Source organism: Rhinopithecus bieti, unplaced genomic scaffold (assembly GCF_001698545.2).
Source record: "Rhinopithecus bieti isolate Rb0 unplaced genomic scaffold, ASM169854v2 scaffold_38004, whole genome shotgun sequence".
Lineage (NCBI taxonomy): Eukaryota > Metazoa > Chordata > Mammalia > Primates > Cercopithecidae > Rhinopithecus > Rhinopithecus bieti.
Genome location: NW_016816095.1, coordinates 2,492,889 through 2,504,239, shown reverse-complemented (window position 1 = coordinate 2,504,239; position 11,351 = coordinate 2,492,889). Strand labels below are relative to the sequence as shown.

The 11,351-nt window shown below is 39.2% G+C and overlaps 1 long non-coding RNA gene across 1 annotated transcript in view; it reads right to left on the bottom strand.

Annotated features, from left to right (window-relative positions):
• LOC108516754 (uncharacterized) overlaps positions 1-11,351 on the bottom strand; it is a 111,781-nt gene that overhangs the window by 29,227 nt on the left and 71,203 nt on the right. Inside the window, exon 3 of the long non-coding RNA XR_001881926.1 lies at positions 7,541-7,698. This is a non-coding gene — a long non-coding RNA (uncharacterized LOC108516754). The remainder of the gene's footprint in view (positions 1-7,540; positions 7,699-11,351) is intronic.

Genomic DNA, 11,351 nt, shown 5'->3' with positions numbered 1-11,351 from the left:
TTATGAGGTATTTTAAATAAAATTTAAATAATTTTTAAATAATTATTTTAAATAAAAGTAAAATTGTAGGTTTTCCCATAATTATTTGATTTTTAAATTTATTTGCAAGTAGATGCATGACTGCTATATGCAAAACTGACATGATATTGACTTTGTTTTCTTATTATTTACACATTGTGAGTTTCAGGTTGTCAACATTATGACACTGACAAGGGAAATTATGTCTCACTAATGTTTACCAGTCACTACACATGTCAAAGCCTCCAACTTTTTATAAAGCAAGGATTAGATTTACCAGCCTACACTCTTTTCTTGCTATATGGAATTCTCTTAAAAAAACTTTTAGTCTTATAGTTCTTTGAATTTGAAAAATATTTCCCTGTGTATAAGTTTCATGTTCCAATAAATATTGTCAATATATAATTTTATTTAGCTAATTCATTCAGGAATACTAAAAGAAAAATAATAAATCATCAGGCCTTTCAAGACTTAACTTGTTTTCTTATTCTCACTGTCTTAATGCCAGTGGGGAAAAACATTCATTTTTGTAAGCAAAGAGATATGAAGAACATTGGATCTGTAACTATACTGTAGTTGGCTTATGTTAAAAGTATTTTTTTATTTCTTCTATAAAAAAAAAAAAACAGGATACATGTACAGAACGTGCAGGCTTATTACACAGGTATATATGTGCCATAGTGGTTTGCTGCACCTATTGACCTGTCCTTTAAGTTCCCTCGCCTCACCCCCAACCCTCCAACAAGCCCTGGTGTGTATTGTTCCCCTTTGTGTGTCCATGTATTCTCAGTGTTCAACTCCCACTTATGAGTGAAAACATGCAGTGTTTGGTTTTCTGTTCCTATGCTAGTTTGCTGAGGATGATGGCTTCCAGCTTCATCCATGTTCCCTCAAAGGACATGATCTCATTCCTTTTTATGGCTGCATAGTATTTCATGGTGTATACTGTGGGTGTACCCCATTTTCTTTAGCCTATCATTGATAGGCATTTGGGTTAGTTCCATGTCTTTGATATTGCAAATAGTGCTGTAATTAACATACGTGTGCATGTGTCTTTATAGTAGAATGATTTATATTCCCTTGGGTATATACCCAGTAAGGGGAATGCTAGATCAAATGGTATTTCTGGTTCTAAATCCTCGAGGAATTGCCATACTGCCTTCCCCTTCCACAATGGTTGAACTAATTTACATCTCCACCAACAGTGTAAAAGCATTCCTATTTCTCCACAGCGTCACCAACATCTATTATTTCCTAACTTTTTAATAATTGCCATTCTGACTGGCATGAGATGGTATCCCATTGTGGTTTTGATTTGCACTTCTCTGATGATCACTGATGTTGAGCTTTTTCTCATGTTTGTTGGCCATGTAAATGTCTTCTTTTGGGAAGTGTCTGTTCATATCCTTTGCCCCCTTCTTGATGGGGTTTTTTTTTTTTTCTTGTAAATATGTTTAAGTTCCTTGTAAATTCTGGTTGTTAGACCTTTGTCAGATGGGTAGATAACAAAAATTTTCTCCCATTCTGTAGGTTGCCTGTTCACTCTGGTGACAGATTATTTTGCTGTGCTGAAGCTCTTTAATTTAATTAAATCCCATTTGTCAATTTTGACTTTTGTTGCCATTGCTTTTGGCATTTTTGTCATGAAGTCTTTGCCCATGCCTATGTCCTGAATGGTATTGTCTAAGTTTTCTTCTATGATTTTTATGGTTTTGCGTTTTATATTTACGTCTTTAATTCATCTTGCATTAATTTTTGTATAAGGTGTAAAGAAGGGGTCCAGTTTCAGCTTTTTGCATATGGCTAGCCAGTTTTCCCAGCACCATTTACTGAATGGGAGATCCTTTCTCCATTGCTTGTTTTTGTCAGGTTTGTCAAAGATCAGATGGTTGTAGATGTGTGGTGTTATTTCTGAGGTCTCTGTTTTGCTCCTTTGGTCTATATGTCTGTTTTGGCTACTGTAGCCTTGTAGTATGGTTTGAAGTCAGGTAGCGTGATGTCTCCAGCTTTGCTCTTTTTGCTTAGGATTGACTTGGCTATACAGGTTCTTCTTTGATTCCATATGAAATTTAAAATAGTTCTTTCTAATTCCTTGAAGAATGTCAATGGTAGTTTGATGAGAACAGCATTGAATCTATAAATTACTTTGGGCAGTAGGGCCATTTTCAGGTTATTGATACTTCCTATCCCTGAGGATGGAATGTTTTTCCATATATTTGTTTCCTCTCTGACTTCCTTGAGCAGTGGTTTGCAGTTCTCCTTGAAGAGGTCCTTCACATCCCTTGTTAGCTGTATTCCTAGGTGTTTTGTTCTCTTTGTAGCGGTTGTGAATGGGAGTTCATTCATGGTTTGGCTCTTTGCTTGCCTATTGGTGGTGTAAAGCAATGCTTGTGATTTTTGCACATTGGTTTTGTATCCTGAGACTTTGCTGAAGTTGCTTATCAGTTCAAGAAGTTATTGGGCTGAGACAATGGAGTTTTCTAAATATAAAATCATGTAGCCTGCCAACAGAGGCAACTTGACTTCCTCTTTTCCTATTTGAATACCCTTTATTTCTTCTCTTGCCTGATTGTCCTGGCCAGTACTTCCAAGACTATGTTGAATAGGAGTGGTGAGAAAAGGCATCCTTATCTTGTACAGTTTTCAAAGGGAATGCTTCCAGCTTTTGCCCATTCAATATAATATTGGCTGTGAGTTTGTCATAAATAGCTTTTATATTTTGAGACATGTTTCATCAATACCTGTTTATTGACTCCCTCCTTTTCAATTTTTTGGAATAGTTTCACAAGAAATGGTACCAGCTCCTTTTTGTATTTTCTGGTGGAATTCAGCTGTGAATCTGTCTGGTCCTGGGCTTTTCTTGGTTGGTAGGCGATTAATTACTGCCTCAATTTCAGAGCTTGTTATTGGTCTCTTCAGGGATTCACCTTCTTCCAGGCTTAGTCTTGGTAGGGTGTATGCATCCAGGAATTTATACATTTCTTCTAGATTTCCTAGTTTATTTGCCTAGAGGTGTTTATAGTATTCTCTGATGGTAGTTTGTATTTCTGTGGCATCAGTGGTGATATCCCCTTTATCATTTCTTATTATGTCTATTTGATTCTTCTCTCTTTTCTTCTTTATTAGTCTAGCTAGCAATCTATTTTGTTAAATTTTTCCAAAAAAAAACAGCTCATGGGTGCATTAATTTTTTAAAGGTTTTTTCGTGTTTCTATCTCCTTCAATTCTTCTTTGATCTTAGTTATTTCCTATCTTCTGCTAGCTTTTGGATTAGTTTACTCTTGCCTCTCTAGCTCTTTTAATTGTGATGTTACAGTGTCGATTTGAGATTCTTCTAGCTTTCTGCTGTGGGCATTTAGTGCTATAAATTTCCCTCTTAACACTGCTGTAACTGTGTCCCTGAGATTCTGGTACATTGTCTCTTTGTTCTCATTGGTTTCAAAGAACTTCTTGATGTCTGCCTTAATTTGATCATTTACCCAGGAGTCATTCAGGAGCAGGTTGTTCAATTCCATGAAATTGTGTGGTTTTGAGTGAGTTTCTTAATCCTGAGTTTTAATTTGATCGTACTGTGGTCTGGGAGACTCTTTGTTATTATTTCTGTTCTTTTGCATTTGCTGAGGAGTGTCTACTTCCAATTATGTGGTTGATTTTGGAATAAGTACCATGTGACCCTGAGAAGAATGTATATTCTGTTGTTTTGGAGTAGAGAGTTATGTAGACATCTACTAGGTCACTTGATCCAGAGCTGAGTTCAAGTCTTGAATATCCTTGTTAATTTTCTGTCTTGCTGATCTAATACTAACAGTTGGATGTTAAAGTCTCCCACTATTATTGTGTGGGAGTCTAAGTCTCTTTGTATGTCTCTAAGAACCTGTTTTATGAATCTGGGTGTTCCTGTATTGGGTGCATATATATTTAGGATAGTTAGCTCTTTTGTTTCATTGATCCCTTTACCATTACATAATGCTTTTCTTTGTCTTTTTTGATCTTTGTTTGTTCAGAGTCTGTTTATTCAGAGACTAGGATTGCAACCCCTGCTTTATTTTGTTTTCCATTTGCGTGGTAAATTTTCCTCCATCCCTTTATGTTAAGCCTGTATGTGTCTTTGCATGTAAGAGGGGTCTCCTGGATACAGCACACCAATGGGTCTTGACATCTTACCCAATTTGCCAGTCTGTATCTTTTAATTGGGGCATTTAGCCCATTTACATTTAAGGTTAGTATTGTTATGTGTGAATTTGATCCTATCATCATGATGGTGTTTGGTTATTTTGCACACTAGTTGATACAGTTTCTTCGTAGTGTCATTGGTCTTTATATTGTGGTGTGTTTTTGCAGTGACTGCTACTGGTTTTTCCTTTCCATATTTAGTGCTTCTTTCAGGAGCTCTTGCAGGCCAGGCCTCATGGTAACAAAATCTCTCAGCATTTGCTTGCCTGGAAATGTTTTATTTCTCCTTTGCTTATGAAGCTTAGTTTGGCTGGATATGAAATTCTGGGTTAAAAATTATTTTCTTTCAGAATGTTGAATATTGGCCCCCAATGTCTTCTGGTTTGTAGAGTTTCTGCTGAGAGGTCTGCTGTTAGTCTGATGGGCTTCCCTTTGTAAGTGACCTGGTGTTTCTCTTTGGCTGCCCTTAACAGTTTTTCCTTCATTTCAATCTTGGAGAATCTGATGATTATGTGTCTTGGGGTTGATCTTCTCATGGAGTATCTTAATGGTGTTCTCTGTTTTCCTGAATTTGCAAAATTTCCTGAATTTTCCTGTCTTGTTAGGCTGGGGAAGTTCTCCTGGATAATATCCTATAGTGTGTTTTCCAGCCTGTTTCAATTCTCCCCATCTCCTTCTGGTACTCTAATCAATCATAGGTTCGGTCTTTTTATGATGTCCCACATTTCTTGGAGGCTCTGCTCATTCCATGTCTTTCTTTCTTCTCTATTCTTCTCTGCATGTCTTATTTCAGGAAGCTGGTCTTCAAACTCTGATATCCTTTCTTCTGCTTTGTCTATTCGACTATTGATACTTGTATATGCTTCCTGAAGTTCTCATGCTGTGTTTTTCAGCTCCATCAAGTCGTTTATGTTCCTCTCATTCTATCAATTCCTCTAACCTTTTATCAAGGTGCTTAGCTTCTTTGCACTGGGTTAGAACATGTTCCGTTAGCTCATCATAGGTTTTATTACCCATCTTCTGAAGCCTACTTCTGTCAATTCATCCATCTGATCCTCCAGTTCTGTGCCCTTGATGGAGAGATGTTAGGACCATTTGGAAGAGAAGGGGCACTCTGGCCTTTTGGGTTTTTAGCATTTTTTCATTAATTCTTTCTCATCTTTGCGAGTTTGTCTAGTTTCAGCCTTTGAGGCTGCTGACCCTTGGATGGGGTTTATGTGGGGACCTTTTTGTTATTGTTGTTGATGATGCTGTTGTTACTGCTTTCTGCTTGTTTGTTTTTCTTTCAATAGTCAGGACCCTCTTCTGTAGGGCTGCTGCGGTTTCCTGGGGTTCACTTCAGGCCCTATTCATCTGATTTGCTCCCGTGCATGGAGATGTCACTCAAAGAGGCTGGAGAATAGCGAAGATGGGTGCCTGCTCCTTCTTCTGGGACCTCTGACCTCAAGGGGCACCCACCTGATGCCAGTAGGATTGCTCCTGTATAGGGTGTCTGACCACCCCTATTGGAGGGTCTCATCCAGGTGGGTGGCATGGGGATCAGGACCTGTTTAATGAAGCACTTTGTCCCTTGGTGGAGAGAGTGTGTTTCACTGGGGGGAAATCCACTTGTCAGGGCTGCACAGATTCCTCAGAACTAGCAGGAGGCTCTCCTGGTCTGCAGAGACTGCTGCCACCCCTTCCTCGTGGGCCTCAGGTCCTGGGAGATCCGAATTCTGTCTCTGAGCCTCTGGCTGGAGTTACTGGAGAGCCTGCAGATAAGCCCTGCTCACTGAGGAAGGATGGGTCAGGGTTAGACCTGAAGATGCAGTCTGGCAGCAGACTGCCACAGCCAGTGTGTTGGGCTGTGGGGACAAGTCCTGGGACCAAGCCGTCCAGCCTCCCTGGCTCCAGCAGGGGAAAAGTGCAGCCTGGAGCTATAGAAATGGGTGCTGCCCTTCCCCTGCCCAAGGAGCTTAGGTGTTAGGAGCCCCATTGCTGGCTGCTGCCCCTCCCGCAAGGAGCTTAAATGGCTTAGACAGCAGGCAGCCACAGCTGGTGCTGGTTGCCCCTCCCCCTGGGAGTTCGGTAGGCTTAACCAGATTCCTGCTGAGAGGCTGCAAAAATCTGCAGGTTCTGGGGTTGGGATGCTAGGCCCCGGTGGCCTGGGTTCACGAGTAGGATCTTCTATCCGTGGATTACACAGTTTCGTGGAAAAAGCACATTTCCCCCAGCTGCGTATGGGCGCACTCACTGCCTCCCGTAGCTGGCGGGAGGGGGTTCCCCTTTCCCATGTGGCTCTCAGCTGGGCCGCCACACCACACTGCTGTTCCTTCTCTCGGTGGGTCACGCCAGCTTTCTAGTCAGTTTTGATGAGTGAACCTGGATACCTTGGTTGCCAGTGAAATATTCACACACTTATTGTGGCTTTTTTCGATGAGAGCCTCCAAATGCTGTAACTTCTAGTCCGCCATCTTGGCCCCACCCCTCAAAAATATTTTAGTCTTGATAAAATACAGCTATTTATACAAGTGTAATGAAGCATTACTTTGCTCTTCTCTTCAGTTTAGGACTACTAAATTGAATTTTATTCTGAAAAAGAAAACAGTCACATTAAGCTTAATAGGCCACCTGCATGCATACATATATACATATGTACATACAAGTCTCTACATGAAAATATATTAAAAACTGACAATCGGAAATAGATATGTGATTCAGAGAAACTGTCAGATACATTTGAATAATATTTTATTTTTTCATATATGTTACATATATAATTATACATATTCCAATATATACAGAAATTTGATTTACAACTAAATAATTACAATAGATGTGCTATAAAAGTGCTATAAGTTAAAGTAATTTAACTCTGATTTTCAAAGAAAAAATAGGATTAATATGGATTATGTTCCTGGGTAAAGTCCTGATATCCAATTCTATTTTGAAATATTCTCTCCCTTATTTTCTGATACCTTTAGTGGGATAAATATTGTGTTTTATACAGCAAGGTATTATGATTTATGAAATTAATACCTTTTCATAATTCCTATTTTATGTTTAGTGAAAAATATTAGAAGGTTAAAAACAGCAATAAAATAGTAATATAATTATGGAGTATAGGAATATTACATTATTAGAAGACCACACATCCTGTACCAAAGGAATGGATGTAAAGAATGGAGGAATTATCTGACCTACCATGGATATCAGGCATGGCCTCAAAGCATCCTAGAAGTTAAAGCTTTACTGAAGTCTAGAGAAACAAAAGAGAAAGAAACTCACATTTTATGGACCATACCCTGCAATATGTGGTGGATATAACACTTTTTGGACCGTTGTAAAGTTTTCTTTCGCAACTTCTTACCACCTGAGCAACATTCTTGCTCCCTTCAGGTCAATGTCAGAATAACCACAATGAAAACTGCTGTAGCTCTGGGTCTCTCACCATAGTCTGGGGAGGATTGTCACAAGGATCATGAAATTTGGAGGAACGTCATTAGATGGAAGGAATATTGGGAATAACTGTAAGGAAATATAGAAGCACTTCAGTAATTTTTTTCATGACAGGCCCAAAAAATATCTGTTTTGTTTGAATCTTTTTTTTGTAAATTTTCCTGTAGTAAGTATCCATCATTTCATTTTTTCAGAGCCCATTTCACCTTGCACTTTCATGATATTTTAGTCACTTCAGCCTCTCAAAACAAAACAAAACAAAAACAAAAAACCCATGCCATCAATTTACTTGTCCATAATATCACAATTCTTCACTTTTCCCCTTGAATGAATGGTGGGCATTCAAAGAGACAAATGGGTGTGTTTAATTCCGAAACTGCATCCCAAGTCTTCCAATCTCAGTCTTGAGCCCAAGACTTTGGCTTATACCAGGCTGCTTCTGCCCCTAAAACGAAGTTTTGGAGTTTTTTCCTGTGTTTTTCAAAATAATGTGTAAGGATTCAATTTATGGCTACACTAACACTGGTGTGTTTCTCCTAGCAGATGCAGTAAAGCTTAGAACAATCGAATAAGTGTCCTTTTCCAAACGAGTTCTCTTGAGAGGCCCTTGCCTTATGAATTTATGTTACCTTTGTTCAATGCACATTGCAACTGCCATCAGAGGGGAGCTTCCAGTCACAGAAGAATATCAGTCACATTACTTTAGATTCACTGAACACTTATTCTAATTCCAAAATGTTTTTCTTTCCTACACTTGCCCCTTGTTCCCTGAGCACTGCTTACTAATTCAGGCCTCCCTTTCTCCTCTGATGCTGAAGTCATCAAATCAAGGACTTCTAGGGACCAACCTGGAACTGAAAGAAACTCCTCTGGGAAGAAAAGCTTTGGGGCTCAGACAGGGTCTGTTGCATCAGCTTCTGCAATCGACATGGATATCATTCATGGAACACTCTGAAGCTGACCAGTAGAAGTCAAATTTTGTCTAAATTTATATTTTCATTTGAATGAAGGACATCATCTTTCTCTGTGAGTAAAGTACTCACTATATAATATATAGAGAACTACAGAACTATAAACCTTTATCATGTATAGAAATGTATAGAATACTTTATATACTATATATAATATTTGTATATTATAAAGTACTACAGTATAATACTTTATATTATATATACATATATCTGTGTGTGTGTGTGTGTATATATGAAGTGTTAAAACTGTGAGTACCCTAAAATTAGTAGAATTGTGAGCTAACGTGCTAATACACTGGGCAGCTACTTACCATTAGCCTCAGCTCTATTAAACAGAACAAGGTTAACCTATATATGGTATCCATTCCTCGATCTATGGTGACGTCACTAATCAATCATAAAACCCTTTCCCAAAACACCTAGACTAGACTTCAGAATCCACGCCATCGCCATCTCAGCCAATCAAAGCTGGCTCAAAAAATGAAATTTATTTGCCATTTCAGAAATAGAAGTGAGCCCATTTCCTCTAGAATGTATTATTAAAATTCAGATTTTGTGAGGAAAAGAAGATCCTAGGAGAAAAACAAAAAACCCAGAGGCAATGGTATGGCCCCTCCTATGAGTCTGTCTCAGCAGCACATTAGCCTAAATTAGATTTATTAAATTAGCTAATTGTCACGTTGGAAGGCACAGGCGAGCTGATCCTGAGGTGAGAAACAAAACAAACAGGTTGCAGCAGTATGGATGGGGCACTGGGGAAGCGTTTAGCCTCACTAAACCTTAGGAAGCTGGTCCTAATGAGGTGTACCGGGGCGGCAAAGTCTTTGCAGAAGGCTCCGAGCGCAAGAGAGCATGCGCTGGGACCAAAGACCCATCTAGAAAGGATCAACCTTTCCAACTGACATGCAGAGGGATTAGCAAAATGTTTAACTAATGCTAAAGTTTACCAAGCCCAGCAAGCCAATCCCTGTTATATTTGCTATAAAAGCAAAGTCTGGAATTAGAAAAAAAATTCTTGCAAATAATCAAAATGAGGTTTCGAATTTTAAATTAAGGGACACAAGACCTCTAATAACACATTTACATATGCATTTCCTTTATCGAATATACCCTATTTTCAAAAGGGAATTTGAGGGAAGAATTCCCCTGTTTTACTTCTTCTTTCTACTTTGTCAGTACGAGGGGTGTTCGCGGCCATCGTCACAGCCTGGGCGGATGGCAGGATCTGCCCCAGGAACTCCTGTGCGAGCTCAGGGTCCCTCTGGGACCACCATCAGCTGCCTGCCCTGCTCCCACAAAGGCCGTCTAGTTGTCAACAATAACTGAGGATTCAACTATGTCTCATGGCAGCCAGGTGGTCACACAGCTCCTCCAATCCCCTTTTGTCTTGTTCGAATGTTAATATCAGAGATGGAGGAAAGAAAAGTCACCCTTAAAAATAGCATCCTGAACATCTATGCTTTTCTCCATTTGGACTGCTTACTGGATTTTCTAAAATGGCAGCTATCGCTGAGCACAGTCGTTTCCTTTGTGGGTGTCCAAAAACCCCCGTCATTTCGTTGTTTTACATTTTTTAATTCATGATTTTAACTTTTTTTTTTTTTTTTTTTTTTTTTTTTTTTTTTTTTTTTTTTTTTTTTTTTTAGATAGGGTCTCACTCTGTCCCCCAGGCTGGAGTGTAGTGGTGCGATCTCGGCTCACTGCAACCTCCTCCTCCTGGGTTCAAGTGATTCTCCTGCCTCAGCCTCCTGAGTAGCTGGGATTACACGTACGGGCCACCATGCCCAGCTAATTTTTGTATGTTTAGTAGAGACAGGGTTTCACCATGTTGGCCAGGATGGTCTCAAACTCCTGACCTCATGTGACCTGCCCGCCTCAGCCTCCCAGACTGCTGGGATTACAGGTGTGAGCCACTGCACCCGGCCTGATTTTAAATTTTTAAGATGACCCTCTTTATTGTACTTTGTCTCTAGTATGTTAGAGAAAACCATCATTAACTTAAAAACATAGAGTTTTTTCTTTAAAAGTCAATTAACATAAACCTAGATATCATTAAGCTTGTATCAATGAAGTTTCATAAATCAATCTTGACTGATTATTTTGGGAATCTGATGTCATTTTCAGCCACTTAAAATGCCTGAGCGGTTAAAGATTTCTCTCTGATGACTCAACTTAATGTGGGTGTGTTGAGTTTTTTCCTGTTTGAGAGACATTTCTCCTTCAATGTGTTATTCATGCAGATGACTGAGATAGTGTCTGGAAATGTGCTCTATGGCACGAAACACTGTTAATACCGTGTTCCTATTTGAATTTCTCAAAATGTTGGTGCTACCGTTGAGGTACTTGAGATGATCTGATTCACCATTTCACAAACAGTAAAACTTTTTTTCCTTATTGACAAAAAATATACTTAATTCTAAACTCTCTCACAGGAACACAGTATTGCTTTCACCTTCTTGTTAGCATGGCAAGTCTTTGTTTTTAGCTATTTTCCTGAGATGGTATTTGTTGAGGCAGGTTTTGCAACTGCTTTGAACTTACTGTCCCCAGTGATGTCTCCTGCTAGGGTCCTTGAGTCTGGTCTGTGTGCATTTTCCCCTTGGCTTCAGCAGGACTTTTGAGAGCAGAGCAATTACTGGATTGAGTTGTAAATAGAGGGTCTGATAAGACCCACCAGCCAAGTTTATGTCTCACATTCTCTATAGGCAACTTTCACTAGCTTGTCAGAGCATTGGAAATAGGTGGTTGGGT